Here is a 12,894-nt window from a genome sequence, read left to right as displayed (position 1 = left end):
TGGCTTTCTGAAGATTTACATAGATATTACTGTGTAACCTTAATTGTTTAAAGCTATTGTGTAGCAACTTTGGGATGACTCCAGTTGCAGATATGACTATTGGGACAATGTATACCTTGTTCATGTTCGAAAGTCTTTCAATTTTCTCTTTTAATTCAGCATATTTCTGGTTTTGCATTTACTGATTTCTGTAAATTATGTGAGTTTGGAATGGCTATAGCTATTAAATAAGTTATTTTTAATATAATAATACCCTATATTATTATACCCAGCTAGTTATTGTGAATTGTCCTATCTGTAATAATGGATTGGTCATAATACAATTTGTGGGATTCTGACTCTAACATTGGATCAGGCTTGTATTTATAGAAAGGTATGATTTATTTTATGAGTTTGAATTTTAAAGCAAGATCTTGCTGAATGATGCTTGCCACTTGATCATACATGTGTAAGTAATCAGATTGAGTTAAACTGCTGCAGGATCCTATAATGTGTGGGATTGTTTCTGGTTTCTCTTGATATTTCCTACATTTATCATCTTGAATTTATTAGCCTTTTACTATTAGTCTTATTAATTTTTTTTTGCAGCTCAAGCTGGTAAAAATGGAGGTATGGGCAAAGCCAAGCATGCACATTTCTCATTTGCCAGGAATCTTCAGACTATTCTAGTGGTGTTTAGTATTGTGGCTTTCTGAATATTTACATAGATATTGCTGTGTAGCCCTAATTGGTTAATGCTATAGTATAGTGCCTTTGGGATGACACCAGTTGCAGACATTACTACTGGACAATGTATACCCTCTTCATGTTCCAAAGTCTTTCAATTTCCTCTTTTAATTCAGCATATTTCTGGTGTTTTTCACTTATTGATTTCTGTTAATATTATAATGTTATTATTATTATTGTATTTGCACACTTTGCCTTCCTTTGTATACTGGTTGCTTGTCAGTATTTGTGTGTAGATTTTCATTGATTCTATTGTATTTCTTTGGTTCACTGTGAACTCCAGCAGGAAAATGAGTCTCACGGTCATGTATGGTGATAATTTTAAAAATGGTCCATGCAGGGGAGGCTGGTTTCCATGAAGTGCTGAGAAATGTTCACAATTCTCTTCTGTTGCTTGTGATCACAGACACAGCATACCAAACCATATCAGATGATTTCTGTGGTGCATTGATAAAACTTGGTGAAGGTCAAAGGGGACAATCCGATTTTTTTAGTCTCCTAAGGAAGTAGAGGCACTGATGAGCTTTCTTGGTTGTGGCAACAATGTGGTTGGACCAGGACAGGCTATGGTGAGGTTCACTCCGAGGAACTCTCAACTAGTTTATTTAATGCTGTAAAGAGCCGTTTCTTTTTAAGGAAATCTGAATTAAATACCTTTCCTAGCACATAAACAAAATAAATGGTATTAATTATCTGTTCAGATAATAATCTGGGTTATCTACTTTGCCTAAAATATAATTATGCAAAGCAGGACAATAACTTCACTGGATTTCTAAAATATTATTTTTGCAAATTTGCAGATGATGCCAAGACTGGTTGTGTTCTGGGCAATGAGGAGCTTGCAGCAGGATCTGGAACAGCTGGAAAGATGGAACCTAATGTAGACAAGTGGAAGGCGTTGCACCTCAGTAGGACCAACCAGGACAGGACTTACACAGTGAGCAGTAGGGCACTGAGGTGGGTGGCAGAACAGAGGGATCTGGGAATACAGATTTATAATTCATTGAAAGTGGCATCACAAGTGTAAAGACAGCTTTTGGGACATTGGTTTTCAGTAATTAAAGTATAGAATACAAGATTGAGGATGTTATGCTGAAGTTGTATAAGATGTTGGTAAAACCTAATTTGAAATATATGTACTTTTGGTCACCTACCTACAGTAAAGGTATCAATAAGATTGAAAGAGTGCAGAGAAAATTTAAAAGGATGTTGGCAGGACTTGAAGACCTTAGTTATAGGGAAAGATTGAATAAGTTAGGACTTTATTCCCTGGAGCAGGGATTCCAAACCTTTTTTATGTCATGGATCCTTACCATTAACTGAGGGGGGTCAGTGGACCCTGGGTTGGGAACCTCTTCTCTAGAGCGTAGGAGAATGAGGAGGTTTGAAAGAGGTATACAAAATTAGGACAGGTGGCAGGGTGTTGATAAGTCTCTACCAAAGGAAGTATAAGGCGTTACTTTGCTCCAGTAGCCTTGGGCAAAGTTTGGCATCCTGATCAGGGTTGCATGACGCCATTGGGGCAGCTGGTGCAGCTCACAGGTCCTGGTTATGTGACCACAGACAATCTCTGAAGAGTATTGATAATAGCTGGGTCACCCACCTTGTAAGGACACTACCAGAAGAAGGCAATGGCAAACAACTCCTGTACAAAAGCTGGCCAAGAACAATCATGGTTATGGAAAGACCATGATCGCCTACACCATACAACTTGGCAGTTAACAAATGAACAATACAAAGTTATGAGGGGAATAGATAGGGTAAATGCACGCAAGCTTTTTCCACTGAGGTTGGACGAGAATAGACTAGAGGTCATGGGTTAAGGGTGAAAGGTGAAATGTTTAAGGGGAACATTGGAGGTGGGGACTTCTTCACTCAGAGAGTGTGGAATGAGCTGCCGGCAGAAGTGTTTGCTTTCAACATTTAAGAGAAATTTGTATAGGTGCAGGAATGAGAAGATATGGAGGGTTATGGTTCAGGTGCATGTCAAAGTGACTAAGCTGATTAATAATTCAGCGTGGACTAGTTGGACCAAAGGGTCTGTTTCTGTGATATGTCTCTATTACTGTATGTGTTAACTGCTCAGAATGAAAACTTATTCTATATTATCATTGTTCTGGTATATATCAAATAACCTTTGATCTTTCTTAAAATCAATCATAGTGGTTTCCATTATTGATCATTCAACTATGTATTTTTAAAAAAGAATAAAACTTGTTCTGGAGACGTAGGAAATGATTCCTCAAAATACTGCTTACCCTTTTAAACTATGCAAAGTGGCTAGTTTACAATCTATCTATCATTGTTTCTTTCAGTTCAACCAAACATGCTCATTCTGTAACATACCAGTTATTTATCACAGAAAATATATTTGAAGTAATCTTACTACAGGTTTTAAATTTACATATTCACTTATCCAAGACTAGCAACATGCCAGTTTTTGTAGGACATTCAGAGTAACACCTATGCACAAGAACTGTAACATGTATTTGTTCTTACCTGTTTTTTTCCAAGAAATGCTTTAATTTTCATATTTTCACAATTATTATGGGCAGTTGGGGCCTTTTTCATTACCATCAGTCTTAACATACCAGGCCAAGTTTCTGAAGCAGGATAGGTATGAAAATAACTGCACGGAGATAAAAATACGTGTATTAACTAATAGTAAAGGGGAACATATTTCCAATATAAAATTAGCTTCAGAACTTCAGAGCCAAACAAATTTCCTTCCAAAACACCTACTCAGTTTTACAATGCTTAATTTTAAAATCTTCACTTAAACTTCTCTTAGCTAAAATACATTGAGAATTGCAATTTTTGCCATGACGTAGGAGAAAAGGAGATGCATTTATTACAGAACAACACACACAAAATGCTGGAGGAACTCAGCAGGTCAGGTAGCATCTATGGAAATAAGTAAGCAGTCAACGTTCCAGCCCAAGACCCTCAGGCTGGCAGGGCCTTGGGGTCTCAGGCTGAAAGAATGACTGCTTATACATTCCCATAGATGCAGCCTGACCTGCTGAGTCCCTCCAACACACCATATGTGTTGCTTTGAATTTCCAACATCTGCAGCATCTCTTATGTTTATACTTGTATTATAGGCCTAGCTAATTAAATCATAAATTCCAAAGATAATTATTTCATGGCCTATCTATACAAGTGCATTGCTACAAATTGTCCATTGTCCACAATCGCTCATAATTTTAACTAAGAAATCATCTTAATTAATACAATTACTTAATTGCCTTTTATATAGGTGTGTGTCCCGACGTCAAGTAACACCATATAAGCCATATTGATTTAGAAAGTAGAGTTTAACTGTAATTTTACCTTCATTGGCTATTATAGATACTACATTACAATTCTAAACAATTTGTGTTAGCCTGACCACAACAGGGTATAAATCTGCAAGATATTATTGTAAAGTTTATTGTCTAATGAGTGCAAAATCCCTTAAATACCATTAAGAATTATAACCCATTATCTATAATGCTACTTCACCAAGTTTAGACAGTTAAGGCATTACTTTAATTACATAATAAATTTCTCAAAATTCTGCCATTTCTCAATTCAACCAGTAAATCATAATAAAGCAGAAATAATACTATATTTGATACCAATTAAACAAACCAAAATGCTGGACGTGAGAAATACTACAGATGCTGGAAATCCGGAGTAACACACTCAAAAACCTGAGGAACTCGGCAGATCATGTAGCATCCATGGAAAGAAATAAAGTGTCAACAATTTAGGCCGAGAGCCTTCATCAGGACAAAGTTTGATCCATATTATTTTACATATCACGTTAGATTTTTGTCATTTGTGAAATTGCAATTACCCCAGTACAACTTGCTCAAGTTTAAAATACAATGTGTTTAGCTATAATTAGCTTGCAGATATCCTAACTTTTTAAATATGTGTACACCAACTATGTGGGATAGGTTAAATAATTAAATGGATCATTACCAAGGTAGCCTGTGGTGCATGCAGAGATAATACTAGGTTATAAAGTTATTGCTTACAAGACTGTAACATGAATGAAACATGGAGAATATCTTCCTATTGTAAATATACATATAATATTTATTTCAGTGAAGAAATATTATTTTATCACTGAAGAAGAGTCTCAGCCCGAAACGTCGACTGCTTATTCATTTCCATAGATGTTGCCCGACCTGGTGAGTTCCTCCAGCATTTTGTGTGTGTTGCATTTTATTACTCTGGTAGATTGCAAGTTTTTTTTGTGATTACATATCTTTTAAAAAATGGATCCCTATGGTTTAAGTTCTATATAAAATATTAGCTTGAATGCTAAGTATTTTCAAGATAGCTTTGTTATGGGTATTTTCATAATTTCATTAATTTAGAAAGCTAAGATATTTAGACAAGATAAAGTATGTTATTTTATAATAGTTAGAAAATTAAATTATATAGTGAGAACATATTTTGTGTGATAGAGAAAAGTTAACCCCATTATGGTTGCCATATTGTCCTCAAAACTAAGCCCAGACTCCAAGCACTTTTAGATTATACAGTATGGTACAATCAGGTACATCAATATACCAAAGGCTTGGTACATATTTGCTGTTCATACATACTTATTCCAAGAATAACATTTGCCAGTGTTAGTGAATATAAAGCTAACATTCTTTCTATTCAGAATTCCTTCTCCCTATCTCCTAGCATTTTTTAAATTTGCCTCAGATCATATGGTCAACATTTTATTGCTGAAGTATAAGGCCCTAATTATGTGCAAGAAAATGGAGGCTAATTTTGGCATTGTTAAATTGTTTTTTTTTGTATGAACTATGGTCTAAATTATAGTAAAAAATCTAAAAGTAAGTATGTGAAGTTAATAACATATGCAATATTAATAGCTAGATTCAAAACTACAATTAGATGACAAACGATAGCATCCAATTTTTTAAGAAAACCAGCTAAGTAAACTTTAAAATGGCGATGGCAGAGCAAGTAATGTGTTGCTGCAAAAGGATGTGGGAGATTGTGGATATTGGCAATATCTGCAGAATGCATCTGCAGTTTGAAGAAATTTTGCTCAGAACTGATGTGCTGGACTCCAAATACTGCAATATTGTAAGGAAAGAATGAAGTTGTCGAGGCACTTTGTTCCGTGAGTAAGGCACTGATTCTGAGGTTAAGTACTATAGATCTGGTCAGTTGGGACTGCCAGAAAGGGTAGGTTGACCTTAAGGTGTCCACGAACAGATAGTTCCAGATGATAGTATTAGAGGAATTCCAGCTCCTGCACTTGTCCATTTATTGATGGTGCTTCATAATTCCTTTGACCCAGCTTCATTTCTAAGCAATCTGTGTGGAGTTGACTATGTGGGTTTCATCTAGTGGTGCTCTAATTTCTTCTCATGTCACAAAGACTTGCTGGAAGGCAGGAAAATTGGTTATTTCAAACTACTCCTCATGTAGGTGGATGGGCAGAAAAGTATGCATGGAGGGAATCAGTAAGAGAGAAATGACTATTGGAAAACACATGCTAAAATAGAAACGATGGGAGTTCTCTGAGAACCAGCGGAGATGTGACGGGCCTAATGACTTCCTATGTTGTCAGAAAATATAAGAATGGCTAAAAGCAAGCAATGGTAGGTGAAGGATGAGCAAACTAACCATAACACTATTAACCAGAAGGCCATCCAAGCAAGGAAGAATTTTGCAGGCATGGAGGTCAGTATAATTACTGGGCTGCAGCTCTTACCCATATACCCATCTCTCTCACGCGTTATGTGTGAGGGAGAAGAGTATATGGAATTATAAATAAAATGGGCCTCAGTATCATATTCAGAGAAATTGGTAAACGTCTTTTCTGGAATAAGTATGCATAATAAATATGACAAATAGTAAATATTTATCTATTATTAGATACACGCCTGCAATATAGTTTTGCTGATAGCTTGTATTTGCATACAATTCCAACACTTAGTCATGAAGTCCTTCGTACGTTATGAAATAAGCTTTAATATGGGAGATCTTTTGTTCATTAAAATACTGTTATGATATCTCTGTTACTTCTTTTCTCACGTCTCCATAAATGCTGTGGAAGATACAAGTTTATAAAATTGATACATAAAGTAGGAGAAAAAAGCCCTTTTCCTTCATATGTCTCTGCCTTTTCTACATTACTTAAATATTTCATTGAAATGGCTTTAGCTTATTGTCTCAATTTAGAATCAAATGCCTCATATCAATAAAAAATACTTTAAATAAACTGCAGTTTCTGCATACGTGTTTTCTATCAGTTAAAACTGACGAGGATACCCAATGAAGGCAGAATCTATATTGGTTAACTTTATTGTGGGGAAAGTCCAAACACCTTGGAAATAATGATTTGAAATACGATCAAGTATTGCATTTAACCAGATTGAGCGGGCGCCCAGTGACCTTATAGAGGTTGACCTGTTAAAGTTACTGTAAATTAAAGTTTGTGTTTACATCTCAAGTACGGCAATCTATAAGACGTTATCCTCACTGTAAACTACTTGAATTTGGAAACATCACACATACAAAATTTTACTTTCTTGCTTCAATCCAGACTCATAATCCATTAGTCCCTGTCCACGTACGTAACTTTCTATCCCGATACTTACTAAAGATTTAAAACAATGTTTCATGTTTCCTACAAGCAAGATTGTTGAACCACTGAAAGATTCTCGGCCATACAATCAATCCTAACTTTCAGCATTAAATAACATGTTATTCAGGCAATAGATAAGGTTATTTTCCTTCTTGTACTTGTAATATACTGTTGTCCATAGTTAAGCCAAAAGGACGGCACTGGTCACTAAGTCTGACAGACTTTCACTTTATTCAATTCCCTTATTCAACTTCCCGAGTACTTAAAATGAAACGCCCGACCAAAAAGTTTTCTGTAGCATGTACTCACGCTGCACCTACATGAACCTAATAAGATGCCATATTTTGCAAGATGCAAACCGTCTCCAATTATTGCTACAATTTAACAGCTGTCCTCAAAGTCTTCGAGCTCGTGTAGTAGAAAGAGGCATAATTTCTGTCTTTGATTTACCTGAACCGTACCTAACTACCTATTTATTTTAGCAGTAAAACCGTATAAGGGGACGATATAACCCAGCAAAGCGAAGCTTTGTAATTATAAAGGAGTTTTAAAAAGAAATACGGATGAAATACAATAGGGAGTGCACAGCACAACCATGCACATTGCTCGCGAATCCCTGTACGGTGGCATGCACTCCCTGGACCATTTATTGTAAAAGTTTACAACTTTTGCAGCATTTCTTTATTTATTTTGGATCCCTCTTTTATCTTGATTAAGCAATAATCAAAACTGTAAACATTGTCGGAGGTTGCTTTATCGCAACGATGTGAGTGTGGGCTTTACACAGCCATTTTGTCCGACTCTTTTACAAAGCTCGTCACCGGCAGTCTGTGAATGAACTGTTTATTGATGCTGCTGGAAAGAATTGATGTTCCTAGGGAAAAAAAACTTTTATTTTGTTTAAACTCCGTCCTTATTTATCGTGACGGCAGGCTGGTACGCTGACCACCGGTTTGTCTGTGCCACCTTGGGGCTGACGGGGCGGAAAGAGAAAGTTCGGGGCAGGATGAAGGGCAGCTGGGAGAGGATCATGTGTAGTTGATAAAAAGTTAGGGGAAAGCGATGGAGTCCTGGTGAAATGGGCAATAAACTGCTGTCGAGGTTGGGGCCGCTTTCCCGTGCGCCGCGCTGGTCGGAGTCGCCAGTGAACGCATCCTTTGGACATCCTCGATGACAGCGTCTTCCGCAAATGCTTTTTGGGGTAAGGGCTTCCCGGCTACATAGTTACATACAGCAAGCCCAGACCGCAAAAAGATTCGAGAAAGACAAGTACGCAGGCGGGGAATTCGGCTGCCTCAGCATTAGGAGGGACGGTAAAAGATTCCACGATGTGGAAAAGCGAAGATCTTGAGATTCGCGGCTCGTTGTCTTTAGATGGAGCCGTTCATTGGCGCTCAACTCGGGTTCCCTCCTCGCCGAGGCTGGATCTACCCCATCTATCGCCATCCTGACATGATCCAGGCTTTCCCTCATCTCCTCCGAGGCATTGCCTCACCCATACATCCTATTCATTTATAGAGCAGGCAATTGATGTTTTTTAACATAACATACAAACACCCACACGCACAGAAATAGAAAGCGAGGGAAGGAGTCGGAGCGAGGGACCGATGTAGATATATATATGTATGGAAAGAAGGCGAGAGAGATGCTGGAGAAATTGACTTCAATCCTAGCGAGCATCACGATCTTTTCCAAGTAGAATCTATACTGCAGACTGGTGGCGCTGCGTAAAAGAGGGTACTTGCGCCCTGACCAGTAAATAAATAGAGACTGGCGCGCAAGCTCATTGGTGTCCACTGAATCGTCATCATCCAATCCCGAAAGAGCTCATTTCAGAGCCCCCCTTTCAAAAAAATACACTCCCAATTAAACAGGTCTCCACAACTGACTTACAGCTCCAGCCATTGGTGAGTCCATTCAGACCCAAGGATCACCTTCTTTGCACGACGTCTAGTCACCGAACACCGGCGATGGTCGTGAACTTTTTCAAGAGGTGACCGAGAACAGGTTCTGTGATGTCACTGTTTGTATACAGGAGCTCTCGCGGCTCACAGTCAACATTCGCCAAGCGCCCAGGAGAAAGTCCCAAGTCCCAAACAATGTCTGGCTCCACACTTGGAACTGCGGGGTTCTAGGACGAATGAGATGGGCCTCAGAGAAAGCCAGGAGAGTGGTTGAAGTTTTAGTAATAATTAGGTAACTCTATTGCGGCATGGTGCTTGACTTGATTAGATGAGAACCCACGCTAATTTACATGTAAAGAAGGCTTAGCTTTGAAGGGCTTTACTTCTGTTACAAATGAAGAATGCTTTTTAAACACCTCCTGCATCGGGACGAAATATTCCCGTCAAGATTGACCGAACATTATTATGGTTGACTTTGATATACCCCACAGCTCTCATATATCATACTTAATAGAAAATAAGGATAACTCTCGAGGTCATCATACTGTGATGACTATGATGATAACAGGTGACTATGATGCGCCAATACATAATGCATGCACCCAAAATAAGATCACAAGAACAAATATTTTGAAAAGTCTTGATTTGACTTGCCTTTTGTTCCTCGTTCTGTCTTGGATTTAGCACATTAAGGCGTCGGTAGAAACTGTAAACTAAAATTCTTTTCACCCACGGAAAGTACTGTATATAAGTTATTATACTGTGTGGGAGGGTCACGATCTCGGTAATTATGTATTCTAGGACCAACCTTCTCCTACTATGGAAGATAATAAAAACAGCCCGAATAGATCGCCCCGATACGCAGCAGTCTTGTTTTCCGAAGTTCTGATTGGGAGTCTTTCATTTAGGGAATGTATCAAGTAAGTCACGATTTTCCCCAGTTCCGAGTGAACTGTGACTGGAGCCATGACGCATCCACGCAGATTACTCACTTAGCAGTCACGACTTTGAAACCATGCTGTTCCACCATCGGAGTGGAGAATTCACACCGCCACTCTGAATTATTGAATATACTAACAATCTTAGCCGAGGTTCTGAATTACGCCAAAAAGCAACCAAGCTCTGGAAAGGTACCTCGGAACCACGGCACTGAGGAGACGATGATGCCAGTTACTGCAGTTGTTTATTTAATTCTATTTGGCAAACTATTAAATACGGCTGTGCAGCACCCAGAAAACCACAGTAACAGAGCATGCACAGCTACCGATTGTCGAACATTGGCGCTGGGTTAATATACGTTGCACAACGGTGCCATGCAAACGCGGCGGGTCTGTTACAAAAGGTGGGTGTCGGTGCAGATTAGTCAGCATGTGTTTATTTGCGGAATGTGTTGCTGTCTGTATAGGTACGTTCTTTTTTACCTTGTGTATTTCTGGATGACGGCTAGCATATGCGCTTCCTTGATGTTTGCTTCTGTATCATTTTCGCTATCCTCCTATCTATATTAGCTCTCACTGTATCTATACATATACTGATGACCACAAACCTGTCGCGAAAATGACCATCAATGTAAACATGTTATTCATCTTGGTTTGAGTTCACTGCTAGGGAGAATATACATCCTTGCATATATCAAAGGAGTTCAGCCTGTTTGCTTGAAGATTGCGTTGACGATCCATCTGGCTTAAAATTAACGCAGTTTAAATTGTTATTATGCATTTTGAACCAAATCAATTTACACACGTGTCTGAACTCTGTATTGTCCTTTACACATCTTCATAATGCGGTGGCGGTGATAGGAGGGCATGCCGACTTGTGAGCAAAGTGAATGAAGTCTGGCTGAGAGGAAGGGCGATTTTAATTTGTGTCGTTTCCACTGCCCACCCAATCTGTGGTTTAATGTAGATTAATAATGCATCGCGCCCTTCTTCGAGGTACCACCATCCAGTGCACTGGGTCAAATGAGTGTCGGCGGAGGCAGCACTACAGCATATAGAACAGTCCCTACAGCTTTCCCATAACAACGTCGCTGAAATGGTGATTCCACCCACTTCGTTTAGCGCTATATGACTAAGAACAACAAAGTGAGAGGGGAAGTATGATGCGCAGCGGTAAGAGCAGTAACGGGCCAAAAATAAAGGATGACGTGAGAATAGGGAGCTAAATAAAGCCTCCTATAGCCTCCTCTTCTACAAATCACCATCCGGTAGTGAGTTCAAACGTATAAGCGGGAAGAAAAGATAAATGTACACAGGTAGCAATGTGCATCGTGTTGATCCGGATTCGGAATGGAAAACCCAGGAAACCAATTCTTGATTGTGCCTCAGTCATCAGTTTGTTCACGTTCGGAAATAAGTTTTGCAACAGTTACAATTTCACCATTGTGAAATAATACCACACACACACACACACAAACCCTGCCAACACCACTAGTTATCAAGTATTATTTGAGATTTCAGGTCAGGATAATGCTACATTACATCATTAATGGGGTAAAAAGTGCGCTGAGAGTTAATATTAGCTGCATGGAAGATTTGTATGCGGAGCCTAGAAATGACTACTAATTCGGTCACGTTAAACCTTTCATTAACAAAATTGTACAAGAGGTCTTCTTGCTACTCTTACTGCTCCCTAGATCCACCCTCCTCAGAATCTGTTTGCTAACAGGAGTAATAACAAAACTGTTAAGTTTATTGTAGCTTGTCTTTGGAACATATCTGGTCTGTTCAGTTTAGCAGCTGAAAATAAGAGACTCAACGGCGCCGACAGATAACGCGATCCGACCGCTGCTGATTCACAAATTCAACGTTGGGTGATTCTCAGTCTACCTGCAGCCCACCATCCAGAATGTGTACACACTGAGAGACATGCATGCAGCCTACTTCCAGAGGTGCTCATAACAGCCTTTCTCCTGAGGTAAAGAAATCAATTCCCTTTTTTAAAAAAATGCAGAATAAAGCTTGAAATAATTGTGCATGCAACTCTTACCGATCGTCGCTTTATGTTGATCTGTTCTGGAAAAAAGTGTTCCAATAATTAATTTCTTGATTGAGTTGCATATATAGTAGCTGCATTCAGGTTCTCCTCCACCCGCGCTCTCTTTTTATACAAGTGAATCCCTCCGTCTATTTCTGGAGTGCGATCAAACCCTGCTGCTATTTTTAGCATGTGCTCTCAAAAAAAACTACTCACAAAGGCATTTTGCTGGAACGTGACGTACAAACCATTAAGTGAACATTGAGATTTTTTTTCCCTCTACCATCTCTGCACCACTTACATCTGACCGGCTTTAGTTACATCATTGCAGAGATTTTTAAACCCAACGCCTTTTCAGATTCTCGCTCTTACAGCACATCTCTCGGGCTGTGCTCCTCTGTACTCAGCAGATCTTTACTTCTGTGCGAGTAGTTTTAAAATATATTTATCAGCCTGTTTGCAACACGCTCGTGTTATTTATGTGGAACCTTACACTTCAGTGCAAACGCACTGCACTGCAAGTTCCCTGAAAGTACTTGTGGAAAACAAAATATGCACCCGGGCTTTATAACACGTTAGCCAATATTGAGCGTGTTTTTAATTTTTTTTATTGCAACTGACTATCGGGATGAAGGGAAGACAGAATTACCCCTTGAGCGTCTATTTAGAGACAGAAATTTC

Source organism: Hypanus sabinus, chromosome 7, assembly GCF_030144855.1.
Source record: "Hypanus sabinus isolate sHypSab1 chromosome 7, sHypSab1.hap1, whole genome shotgun sequence".
Taxonomy (NCBI): Eukaryota; Metazoa; Chordata; class Chondrichthyes; order Myliobatiformes; family Dasyatidae; genus Hypanus; species Hypanus sabinus.
Note: the sequence above shows the minus strand (reverse complement) of the source record.